The sequence below is a fragment of the Rhodnius prolixus genome, unplaced genomic scaffold, assembly GCF_049639745.1.
Source record: "Rhodnius prolixus isolate KJV_2025 unplaced genomic scaffold, Rpr scaffold_10, whole genome shotgun sequence".
Classification (NCBI taxonomy): domain Eukaryota; kingdom Metazoa; phylum Arthropoda; class Insecta; order Hemiptera; family Reduviidae; genus Rhodnius; species Rhodnius prolixus.
Window position 1 is genome coordinate 14,664,857 of NW_027411615.1, and position 12,900 is coordinate 14,677,756.

Consider the following 12,900-nt stretch of genomic DNA (forward strand, 5'->3'; position numbering starts at 1 on the left):
TTATGAACTTTGGAAGGTTATAATGATGTCTTATTGTGCTGGGTTCGATTCCCGTTCTAGGTAATTGGATTTTATTAATTAATTCTAGTAATTTACAGATAGGTAATCAGAATTCCCTGACCTCCTGTTTTACGAAAACATGGTTTTTGTTCTCTTATTTATTATAAAAACCATCCTTTCCAAGGAGTGGCAGTTCAAAGTTACGTTACTACATTAGAAGGTGATGCGTTGCTCGATTGGAGATGAAATTGGTCGTTGCATAGCCAATTATGCTGAGTCTAAATATTTGATTTGATGCTCTTCAGACTGACCGAGAAACCTTCAGTTTCTATTCAAGTGTTTTTTATGGGAATAAATTCTCCTTTAATGTTAACGTTATTAATTGGCAAAAATGATAACCAAATTGTATTTGATTTCTTATTTTCAATTATGTTTGTTATTATGTGTAGCGGACCTTTCACTGAAATCGTAAAAGTTTTCTTTTTTAAACCGTCATTTTTTCTTTAAAAAAAAATCAGGTAGGTATATTATTTTATTATTAATATTTTTTTTAAAAGGTTTTCCAAGGTTAAAATACAATAATTAATTGCCTATTTTTTCCGGCGGGGCTTTACGTCTACTACCAATTAGGTGTCGTGAACGGAGGCGACTAGCAAACATACTATAAGGGTAAAGTCGGGTGAGATGGCTAATCGGGAGAGATGGCCAACAGCCGAAATTTAACCAAAATGTCGTCCGACGGCGCTGTGTGACCTCTCCAGTGATGAACGTTCATGTCTGACTTCAGTGAGTTTATTTTGGTCTACGTCAAAGCGTTATTAATTAACTCAGAGAATAAAAACATTATCGTCTCAACAAAAAATTTTATGATAGTTACATACTGCGTGCTGCAGCGAATGTATGTGTCGAAATTTAGTGTGGTTTTCTACATATTAGGTAAGTACAGTGTATATTAATGAATCCTAACTTCTAAAACTGTCAAAAAGTACGCGTTGAGTTATGTTTATCATGTTGGCCATCTCTCTCTAGCATTCGGGATGGATGGCCATACCAACAGTAGGGATAGATGGCCATACCAACAGTAGGGATAGATGGCCATACCAACAGTAAGGATAGATGGCCATACCAACAGTAGGGATAGATGGCCATACCAACAGTAGGGATAGATGGCCATACCAACAGTAGGGATAGATGGCCATACCAACAGTAGGGATAGATGGCCAATTATTTTTACTTTTTTATTTTTATTTTTTTGAATAAATTGGTTTCGTGACCGTAAATTACTAATATTAAAACTGTAAATTTCTAATATTAAACATTAAATAAAATCCAATGCCTGAGACTGGGGAATAGAACCCAGTACCACAATACATATTAGCTTCACAGGACTCGCCTCTAACCGCTCGGCTACCGTGGTGCCTTTAAAATACAATATAAAATGTGGTTAGGTACGCAGTGCTCGATAATATCGTTGACTTCAATCGTTGTAGCACGCACGTTTACAGCATCCCTGATCTGCAAGTGTGGTGCAAGGCAGAAACATTGGTGAAGTTAAAAACTCAATATCAAACTGTTTAATCCAACTCTGGTGATGGACGAAAAAAAATTGAAATTTAGTCCAGGATATAGTTTTAAACCGCGCTATGACGGTTAAAAATTTATCCGTGTTAAAATGCAGTTTCGGTTACAACCTTTTTTTAAAGAACATTGTTAAATGCAATTTTTAAGAGCTTTAGCTGACGGATATCCACTTACTTTACCGTCTCAGTTTTTGAGTCCCACAACGTCGGATAAAATAGAAAAAAAAAGAAAAAATGATTGCCTGTATACTTTGTCCCAGGAGCCCCGCTCATCAAACTGCTAGTTAGACAGCGTCAGAAAAGTTTACTCTAGTCAGTACCACAATGGACGCTGCACGTCTCAGTCGGGTAGCCCCACTGGGCCAACCCCCATAGTAGCCTCTAGATCTTTCTCTAATCAGCAGTAAGAAAAATAAAAAACAAAGAAATACAAAACTAGTAGTAAAACCAATTAAATAATTCAACAAAACTCCATTAGAAAGAAACTATTATTGTATTTATTATATAATAAAAAAAGGGATGAAAAACATTGTGCAGTGATAATGCAAAGAGAAGGGATATATGATTAGAGTGAGAGGGGCAAACAAGGAGCAGCAGTGGAGGCGTTCAGTCTTCCCCAGTCCGTCGGTGTAGTTCCATCGCTCCCAGTTTTCTATACATTTTGCGTCCTTCTTAACAATACAAATTCAAGGTAAAAGAAAATTAATATTTTTAAAGAAAAATTTTTGGACAAGAGAAAATATAAACAGCACCATCTAGCATACTTTCCCAAGTTATATATTTATATTTTATTATTAATAATTAATTTATATTTGTATTTACAAAATTTCTCACAAATTTCGTATTTAATTTAAAAACAAAAATGGGCTTCTTGAGTCTCCAATATTTAAAAAATTAAATAATATTTTTAAAATTAATTTAGGAATAGAATTTTAGAAAAAGTCTCCTCAAAGTTATTATAAATTTTGGATTATTTTTTATTAAATGACAACACGCTTAAATTCGGCATTTTTAATCGATAAATTTTAGCATCATAAAAAAAAAAAATTAGCGTTTATTGTATACAAATTTAAGCACTTAATGATCACTTCAGTTAATTTAGAAAATTCAAAGCTACTCAAAATTTCGGAACATTGTATTTATGTTTTAATTAATATAAATTAATTTTAACATTATATGCAATTAAACTAAATTATTCAAGATTGGCGAGGAATCGGTCAAATAAAAACAACAACTCGTCTTTTTGCCAACGTTTGGACAAATATATTGTCTTCTTCAGGGCCTGGATATTATACAAAAATACAAACAATTTAGAGAATCATTAACATAGAAAATCAGTAATTGAAAAGTAAAATACAATAAATTCTTTATAATTATTGAAAACTTACGTGGTGGTTGAGTTACAGAAAACTAAGAACCAGAATTGGAGAACAGATAAATACAGGGTGTCCTAAGCTATATGGATAACGACTTTTTCTCGGAAACTAAGATAGCTAGAAAAAAACTAAAAAATACGTGTTCCCTTAGTTTTTTGTTAGAAATCCAAATTTACTTTGTAAATTTTTTTCGGTGCTTCCAGAAGCGAGATACAGGCACAAACTTCATTTTTTCAAATGGGAAGGTACGGTTTTTATTTCAGAAACAGATTCCTCTATTTTTTTAAAGAAAAATTTACTTGAACGGTTTTTTTCTGTGAGCGATATTTTAGAAGTTATGAATGAAAACATGATTCTTATAAGAAAAGTCAAAATGATAATATTATAACGGTTTTTTGATAGAATAAGAAGAAAAGTACTATTTTATCATAAATTTTACTCCTCATTAATATTACAGATCATGCTCGAAATGGCCTCCACCGTTAGAGATGCATAGACATGCACTTTCCTGCCCCTTACTGCCAAAGAAATAGATTCGGCTTTAACCGAGTTACAGGCATCTATTATTCTCTGCTTTAGTTCATCTACAGATGCAATTCCGGCTTGATTCTGACACCCCTAGATTTAGGAATGCTTTTAGATAACCAGAAATAAGAAAAGAAAGAAAAAAGTTATGAATAATCACCTTGTTTTTCAGGTATCCCCAAAGGAAATAGTCCATAGGTGTCAAATTCAGAACGATGTGTCACTGAATTCCCCCCGTGTCGATATAACACGCCCATCAAATTGCCTATCGAGATATCTCTTTACATGCCTGATGGTGTTATATCCATCACGGGGGCTATTTAGTGGCCACCTCGTTCACCGGATTTGTCACCTATGGACTATTTCCTTTGGGGATACCTGAAAAACAAGGTGATTATTCATAACTTTTTTCTTTCTTTCCTTATTTCTGCTTATCTAAAAGCATTTCTAAATCTAGGTGTATCAGAATCAAGCCGGGTTGGCATCTGTAGATGAACTAAAGCAGAGAATAATAGATGCCTGTAAGTCGGTTAAAGCTGAATCTATTTCTTTGGCAGTAAGGGGCAGGAAAGTGCATGTCTATGCATCTCTAATGGTGGAGGCCATTTCGAGCATGATCTGTAATATTAATGAGGAGTAAAATTTATGATAAAATAGTACTTTTCTTTTTATTCAATCAAAAAACCGTTATAATATCATTTTGAAATTTCTTATAGAATCTTGTTTTCATTCATAACTTGTAAAATATCGCTCACAGAAAAAAACCGTTCAAGTAAATTTTTCTTAAAAAAAAATAGAGGAATCTATTTGTTAAATAAAAACCACATCTCCCCATTTGAAAAAATGAAGTTGGTGTCTGGATCTCGCTTCTGGAAGCACCGAAAAAAATTTACAAAGTAAATTTGGATTCCTAACAAAAAACTAAGGGAACACGTATTTTTTAGTTTTTTTCTAGCTATCTTAGTTTCCGAGAAAAAGTCGTTATCCATATAGCTTGGGACACCCTGTATATACAGATATAACGGGACTTACACAGGAATTTTGGTAATAACAATAAAGAGTTGGGACAGATACAATAGACTAATAACAATGTTCAATTTGACAAATGAGTAAATAAAATAGATATTGGGAAATTTCTTTTAATACAAAAGCGTTGAAGACAAACATAGGAAAAACCAAAAAACCCCTCAAGAACTAAATACCATGAGAACCAAATGATTAGAAGTAAATTTAAAAAAAACACAGCAATAATTATGTACAGAAGTTAGAGATCTTTTTATTTTTTAATGATAATATTTTAGCAATTGGCTAAATTCGACGTGTCTGTCCTAAAGTTTACTGTGTTGTTTTGTTTCACTATGTGGCACATTTCTAGAAAATTACGTTTGTATTGGTTCTTTTCCCTACCGAATACTGTCACATTCTGGAATTCAAAATTGTGTTTGTTTTCAATGTGGTGTCTAAGTAGTGCCGTGGAATTGTCGTCTTTTTTTGTCTTACAATCATACAGATGCTGGTACAACCTTGCCTTAAGGTTGTCAAGGTATACTTGTCTGGCCTACATAACATTTTTTTTATGCATTTTACTTTTTTTTTTTAAATTTTTCATTTTATTTTTATATTACTGTTTTTTTACTGATTTTCTAGGATACTGATTCCCTAAATTGTTTGTATTATTGTATTTGTAATATCCAGGCCCTGAAGAGGACAATATATTTGTCGAAACGTTGGCAAAAAGACGAGTTGTTTTTTATTTGACCGATTCCTCGCCAATCTTGAATCCTTAGTTTAATAATTTACGGTCACGAAGCCGATATATTCATATTATATGCAATTAATTTATAATACATATACACAATTTTCAGAGATTAAGAATAGTTTAAATATTCCTTTTCAGAAAATTTGAATTTTAGAGTTCCCAAGTCGACTTAATTTTCAAAAATTCATCATAAATGTTGGTAATGTAAACGTTTGCACTACAAAAATAAAAAAATATATATCGTCACAATAAATATTTTTTTTTATTTTAAAGAATTCATTTGTTCAGTCGTTAATTACATTAATTCAATCACATTTATGTCCAATTAGTCGCTAAAAATTATTAATACAATAATTTTACAATAGTTGTAAGATTTAGGTATTTTGCATTATTTTTGCAGACAAATGAGAAAATGTTTTTAAAATAATACAGTCAGTATCTTAAAAACCAATTTAAGTTTCAAATTTTTTTAAAAACAGTTTTCAGAATGATGTTATTCTATGATAGACTGCTTTGCATAAAATTATTTAACTATTGAGTTAATATTCTAATTTCACAACTTCTGTTTGGTTCTACTAGATAGAGATATTATAACATAATATTAGAATATGTATTCTAATATATTATGTATAATATTAGAATATATTATAATATTGAAATATACCCGCAGAAGCTTTAAGTAGTTGCTAAAGTTCAAAACTATAGAAGCCGCTTAATATACGTGTCAATTTCATCTCTATTTTAAACATAAGTTTGATTTTTTTTTATGAATTGTGAAAAAAGTCTTCAAAGTAGCAATACATTAATAAAATTTATCTCCTTTACAATGATAGCCAAAACCTAAATTTCTCTGCTCCTGGCAATCTTAAGGATATCTTTAACGGAGTAGAGTGCCCCGGGGCACTTTCGGCTCCTAGTCCAGTGCGCTAACTACTGTAAGCTAATCCTTTACCTCTTTAGCGCCCTGTTTATTATTATCCCCTCTTTGAATTGAACTATTGTTGGTTGAACTAAGGCAGTGTCCATTCACTTCTAACTTCTAATCTTCCACTTTACTGGCTTTAAGTCATTTATGATTATTATTACTCTGTAAAGGTTAAGATGTTCCATTCTAAAATCGAGCTGCTAGAAGCGGTTGGAAAGTCTCATGATAGCTTTCTAATAATAGAAGGTAAATTGAATTTACGGTAACACACTTAACAAATTTCGCTAGCTATTACTACAATTGAATTGTGAAACTTATTTAAATGAGATGAATATATTTTATCTTTCGTGTTGTTTTTCCATTTTCTTAATCAACTTTCCAAAAATGTCTTTTCATTTTTCCATTAAACTTAAATAGGCAATCTTGGTATAGATTTCCCTCTGGATCCTTATTTGATGCTTGTCTTAAGCTGTCAAACAATTCAACATTCTGTCGCATTTCTGTTCAAATTAAATCATTCTTTAACTCAAGGCAATATAAGAGAAAGGGGGTGATTCTGATGAAAAACAATCCTTACTGTTTCCATTCCTGACAATGGTTTTTACCAAAGTTTGATCCTTCTGTTTTTTGTGTTTTTTAAACGCGGAGCATGGGCTATAAACAATATTTTTTTTTTATTTTGTGCACGAAGGACATCAAAGATGTCCAAATGAAAATACGATTCAGGAAAAACCCTTCTCGGTCCATCATAGCCTCATCCACTACCATCTTCTATCCTTCGCGGAGGCCTCCAAGTCCTTCCTCTAACTGAAAATGTGAAGATAATTAAAAACTTAAGATAATTATAAAAATTATTTCCATTTATAATGGAGCTCTGATTAGTTTCTCTAATGGTTAAAAATTATTATCAAGAATTACTACTTCAAAAATCCCATCCTCCGACAGATAGTTGACGCACCTTTCTACGTGACTAACCTCGCTCTTCACTACGACCTCAACATCTCCTTCGTACACCAATTAGCCAAGACTAAATATCAAAAGTTCCAAACTACTCTCTCGAATAGCTCTAATCCTCTTGTACTGTCTCTCGCTTCCTCTTCGCTGACAGAATCGCCAATGGCTCCGCGACTTCCTCGCAGTCTGAAGACCTAAACGTCATCCTTCTCCTATAGAGAGTGCTACCACTGGGTAGTTTCTCTCCTCCTGCTCTCCTCCCGCACCAGTTCATCGCTCTCTCCATATTTACTTATTCAGATGTATTCAATGTATTCAGATTGTAAATTACAAAATAAATTAAAAAAAAAAATTTGGGTTAGCTAACCATTCCAATGTCTACCACCTCTGTTCATTAGTCTGTAATTCTTCGATGAGTATCGTATATGCATTATATTGTCTCAAACCAAACCATTATCCATAATTACCATAACCATCACCAAGAATTTCGAATCAACTCGCTTCAAAAGATTTCCTTTACATTTACATATAGTCGTCACTACCCACTAATTTATCAGCTGTCATCTTAGATATTTCCCGAACAACGCCTTCTCCTTAAGCGGCTTTAGGTACGCTATTCTCCGGGCAATGCGGGCCAGTAAGAAGTTACTTATTTATTTTATTCTATTGTTTTTTTTAAAGCTCGTCATTGCAGCCCGGAGCTTTTTTTTTCAGTGCACTACCGGCCTCCGAACATTGTTCTCTTGTTACAGACAACACTCTTTATCGCCAAACAGTGAGCTGTAAGAAGCTCCTAGTCAGTGTTCACTAACCACACAATCTCTTCCTGAGTCGTTATTATTTTGGTGTCTCACCATTAGAAGATGATTTCTGTCCTGACCCTGAAAATAAAAGTAGTCAACTGATGTATTTTGTTATTTTTTTTATTGCTGTGCAGATGTAAATTAAAAAAAATTAAAATTAATAAATTAATTCAGATTTCAGGTACATTTTTAATCTATTTTAAAAGGCAAATCTTTACAAAATTTCGATTCGAATGATACTTCATTCATGAAAATCGGTTCACTTGTTGATAATTTGAAACGATTGCTATACTTCCCCTTAACTAGTGTAAGGGCAGATCGTCGCTTTAATGTTACGTAGGGGAGCCCTAACCCTATCATCCTGCCAAATTTTTTCAAAATTGGGCTAAGATTTACAAAGTTATTAGTAATAATAATTTTGGAGGGGACTTCACATATATGGGGCTAACTCCTCCCCCGTTCGATATACAGCGTCGATACCCCCAAAAGGCACATCTACATAAAATTCCGAATCGAATGACACCTCATTCATGAAAATCGGTTCACGCGTTTAGGCGCTACGCAGTTTACAAAAAAGGTAACAACAACAAGAAGAAGAAGAAGAACAACAACAACAACAACAAGAACAACAATTTCTGAAAATGCCGTTTTTGCTCATTTTCAGCAACTTTTTTCTCGAAACCTATTAGATCTGGGTTGTTGCAAAAAAATTACACTTATAAAGGAGGGTTTGCCCTATATTTTAAAGAAAATTTGGGAATTTTATCTTTTATAGAAAAAGAGAAAAAAATTGTCAAAGTTGGGTGTTTTTCAACGTTACGCTTTTTTGTGCAGTTTTTGACGATCAACCCTTATACAACTGTCCTACCGGACAGTTTTAATTTTTTTATTATTTTTTTTTTGTAATCAATGAATTCAACATGGAAGCGTTTGCGTGACTGTTTGCAATGGGAGTTTTTATTTATTCATTTTGCGATCAAAGTTCATTGATAAGACGTATTTATTGAGCAAAAATAAAGCAATCTTTTCATTCATAAAATTTGCATGGTTTAATCATAATTACAGTAATTTTCAATGCGGTATAAAATTAACACCCTAGAAACCTTATCCGTATTGCTGCTAGCTCGTATATATATTTAATCCAGGTATTATAATCAGAACCTGCTTCTTTGTTTTGGAATTAGTGTTTAAAGTATAATAAATATGTTTTCATAATTTCCAATTAGCGAACTAATTCTCGCTGAAATTGATAAAGGTTGGCTGACATTTTCTCCTTCAACTCGTCACAGAAAGAGAGGTTTTAATTATAAAAACAATAATCTCTTTAAATTTCCGTAAAATATTTCGTTCTGAGGTTGATTTGAGCGTGGGAGCAAATGATTACCATTTAAAAACATCATATTAATTAAATTGAATTTGTTGTTCTATGATTGATTAGATTGATGAAACATTAGCGCAAAATGGGTAGGAACATAATAATTTTGAGATTATCAGTGTATGCTTGAAGATTTGACAAAATTGATCAAGTCAAGTGGATAAAAAATATACTTATTACGAACTGAGGTAAATGAATAAAAAGTGTTCAAAATTAGCTTCTCTATAAACTATCAAATAAACTTCTAGCGCTTACTGTAATTTGTGTGGATAAATTAAGGATTGAGGTTTAATTGTAGATACTTCCTCGTGGTGCCGCAGGATATAAATTTATCGCAACAATATGGTCTACAAACTATGTTGAACGCAACGGGTCACGTAGTAAAGATGCTAGGCGGTAGAACTATCTTTTCAGTAAACGGCGGCATCCATAAGTCGAGTTAGATGACTTACCTCGAATGGATAGTTTAAGAGTAGAGGTAAAATGGTGACTCTTCTAGGAGAGTGAGCTCTCTTAGAGTTGGAGTTGTGCGCGTTGACATCGTCTTTGAAAAATACTATTTTTACGAAATAAAGAAATAGAAGTAACAGTCCAGAAGTTACGAACAAGGCGTGGGAATGGATTTGATAATAGTTAGAAGACGAGGAATCTAGGACGTAGTCTATTTCAACGAGTAGAGCCCTCGTGTAGGCACTGATTACAGAACAATTAGAAGCATGCAGCATTAAGCTATGAAGCTGTAAATAAAGAAATTTGCGTAATCCAATAGACGGGAGACCACCTCTAAAAATAAGTGACTTTTAACGGGACGCTAGAAATATTTAGTTGAATTCCTGAATTTTGACGTAAAAATAGTTTGAAATACGAAATGAATCCTTCAAAGTAAAAGATGGGAAAGAATAATAATAAATTTTAGATTACTGTGGACAAAACATGCCTGTCAGGCTTCTAGCAATGGATGACTTCATAGCAACCGTTCTTATCGATTAACTCGATTGGATAGAGTAGATAGTCGAAATGTTTATTAGGATATCAAGTCAGCCTGGTAGATGATTCTGTCAGAACGAATATCTTTCTGACTACAAGTTAAATTACTGGGATTGTGTTCCAGCGTACATTTTTATGTACCATAGTACTGTTCCAATTTCGAAAGTGCTTGCACAGACATGTGTGTGTTTGTAAATGCTTTAAATTGTACAACGTGTTGGAGGTTTCCTGCTATTAAATTGGTATAAAGTGTTCTTTTTTATGTTTACAGAGTTTTGTCTGAGTTATAGTGTTACTAAGCGTGTTATTTACTTCAACAAAATTTGGCCCACAGTTACGAATTAGTAATTTCCATTCAATTGGTAGTATGCGAGGCACGTAAATTGTATTAATAGTTCGGAAAATACTGCATAGAATTTGCCATTTTTCTCTCATATTTAACATTGTTTATTCACTTTTGGGATTGTGATGAATGAAATATACTATATAAGGTATTTGCAGCAATTGGTGAAGCTTGACGGTTCACCAAGTATTGGATGTAGAGGAAATGGTTTAGGATTGTATTGGTATTATTATTTATTGCTCCGCCTGACGCTAATCTGCTTGTCATTGAGGATTCAGCTGTAATGTGACATTTATACTTGTTTGAATTGATAATTAATTTAGAATATTATAATTTTAATAATTATTACAAAATCTTTCTGATTATGCGTTTTAAATATATTTTAATAAATAACTGATATTTCTGTAGTTTTCTGAGTAATGGAACCGTTAAGAGTTGGTGAAATTGCTTGCCTTCCATTAGAGAGAAACAATGGTTCCTTAGTTACTTATGGACTTATTGGGGCAAGATTTCCCAAAGAGGGACGTCCAAAGTTTTCATGAAAGTATAGGGAGTGGTGCTACTCAAAGGTAGTCAAGTTAAGATATCGAATGAAAGTTAAAGGATTGTTAAAAAAGAGTGATGCTGCCCCGAAATCAGATCATGATTAATTATTTTGGAGCAATAATGTTGCTAGTTGAGTTAATATTGTGATGAAGGCCCTAGATCAACTGGCTCGGCACAACAAACTCCGATTGGAATGGGTGCCGGGCCATGTGGGGATCAAGGGGAACGAAATAGCTGATCAGTTGGCCAGGAATGGAGCTAATACTCCCTTCACTGGTCCGGAACCAGTCCTGGGGATCACTAGGGGTGCAGTTCGTGAGGCTCTCAGAGACTGGATCTGGAGAGAACACGAAAAGTACTGGGTGATGCTTCCAGGGGTCAAACACAGCAAGAGGGTTATGCCCTTGTTGTGCAAACAAAGAACTAAAGTGACTCTAGGTTTAGGCAGGAATCAGATTACTCTGATTACAGGCCTACTCACGGGGCACGGAAGGTTCAGAAAGCACCTGCACAAGATAGGGCTTATTAGCTCGGAACCTTTGTGCAGATTGTGCCAGGAAGAGGAGGAAACGGCCTCTCACCTGTTGTTCGATTGCGTTGCAATTGAGAGACTGCGCTATGACATCTTTGGAACCTTGAGGCCAAAGGAGATAACAGCGCAGAAGGAACTAGTAGGGAAAGCTCTCGACCTTCTTAGGAGGGGAGGGTCCACCTACTAGGTTTAAGGGGAAGGCACAATAAGCCTCGTGTGGCTGCAGTGCCGTGGGGATAGGGTCCCGCCCCGTCTTTCCAAAATCTAAAAAATCTAATATTGTGATGTATCTATGTTTTTGAAATTTTACTTTTTGGATTGGCCATCAGCCCCAGCTTTCAGCTTTGAAGTGATTTGAATGAAATAATCCTTGTTGATTATGATGAAACCTTTCATTCACAGTAATGATTGTATTTATTACTAATTCTTGCTTCAAATTTATTTAATTTATTCAAAAATATTTTTTTTATTATTATTAGTTAATCTCTCTCTTGAATGCAACAGTTAATGACGGAAAATTAATTATTTTAGAAGCAAAATCGTGAGAAGAATCACGACCCGATTTGTGGAAGAACAAGTCATGGATTCTCCATCAAGACAACGCATGGGCTCACACTGCTTTGTCTGTCAAGAAGACGTTTCTAGCCAAGTACATACAACATCCCAGTTTTAGCCACGGTAATCGAGTGGTTAGAAGCGAGGCCCGTAAAGCTAGAGATGTGGCTATTAAATAACGAGACTGATGCTGCTACAGAAGAACGATGCATGCGCCAAATCCTAACGGCCGACAGCTGTGCAGCGTAAAGCCTTCTCTTTCGATTGCAGCGTCTCACGTGTTTGTATGTAGAGAAATTTGTCTGACCAGAACCGTCGTTTGTGTAAGTTTCGTTTTTCCGAAAACATTATACTACACTTGTAGTACGTAGAGCACCAAATTGTCGTGAAATTTCAAATGAAACTTGGTAAAACCACTACTGAAACTTATCTGTTATTAAAAGAAGTTTATGGCGATGAATGTTTATCACGTGCGCACAAGTTTTTGAGTGGTTCAAGCGTTTCCAAGATGGCCGAGAAGACAATCGGAGATGTCGACCGCCCGGGTCGCCCTTCCACGTCCAAAAACGGCTGGAAATATCGATTATAATTAATCAACATTACTACCGTGAGTGATGTATTCCTTAACTCAGTGAAAGAG

General features: G+C 34.2%; 2 protein-coding genes across 6 annotated transcripts in view; one reads left to right on the forward strand and one right to left on the reverse strand.

The window, feature by feature from the left end:
- The window catches only part of LOC141457119 (tachykinin-like peptides receptor 99D), a 470,553-nt gene that overhangs the window by 93,075 nt on the left and 364,578 nt on the right, over positions 1–12,900 (forward strand). For 3 of the 5 annotated variants that reach the window (XR_012460203.1, XM_074133657.1, XM_074133661.1), the window contains exon 1: positions 1,527–2,271. The exons of the other annotated variants lie outside the window; for them this stretch is intronic. The gene's annotated coding sequence lies outside the window, so the exon portion shown is untranslated. Of the gene's footprint in view, positions 1–1,526; positions 2,272–12,900 lie in introns of those variants that run through there. 5 annotated transcript variants of the gene reach the window in all.
- Positions 1–12,900, reverse strand: part of LOC141457116 (uncharacterized) — a 76,024-nt gene that overhangs the window by 27,280 nt on the left and 35,844 nt on the right. The window lies entirely within an intron of this gene.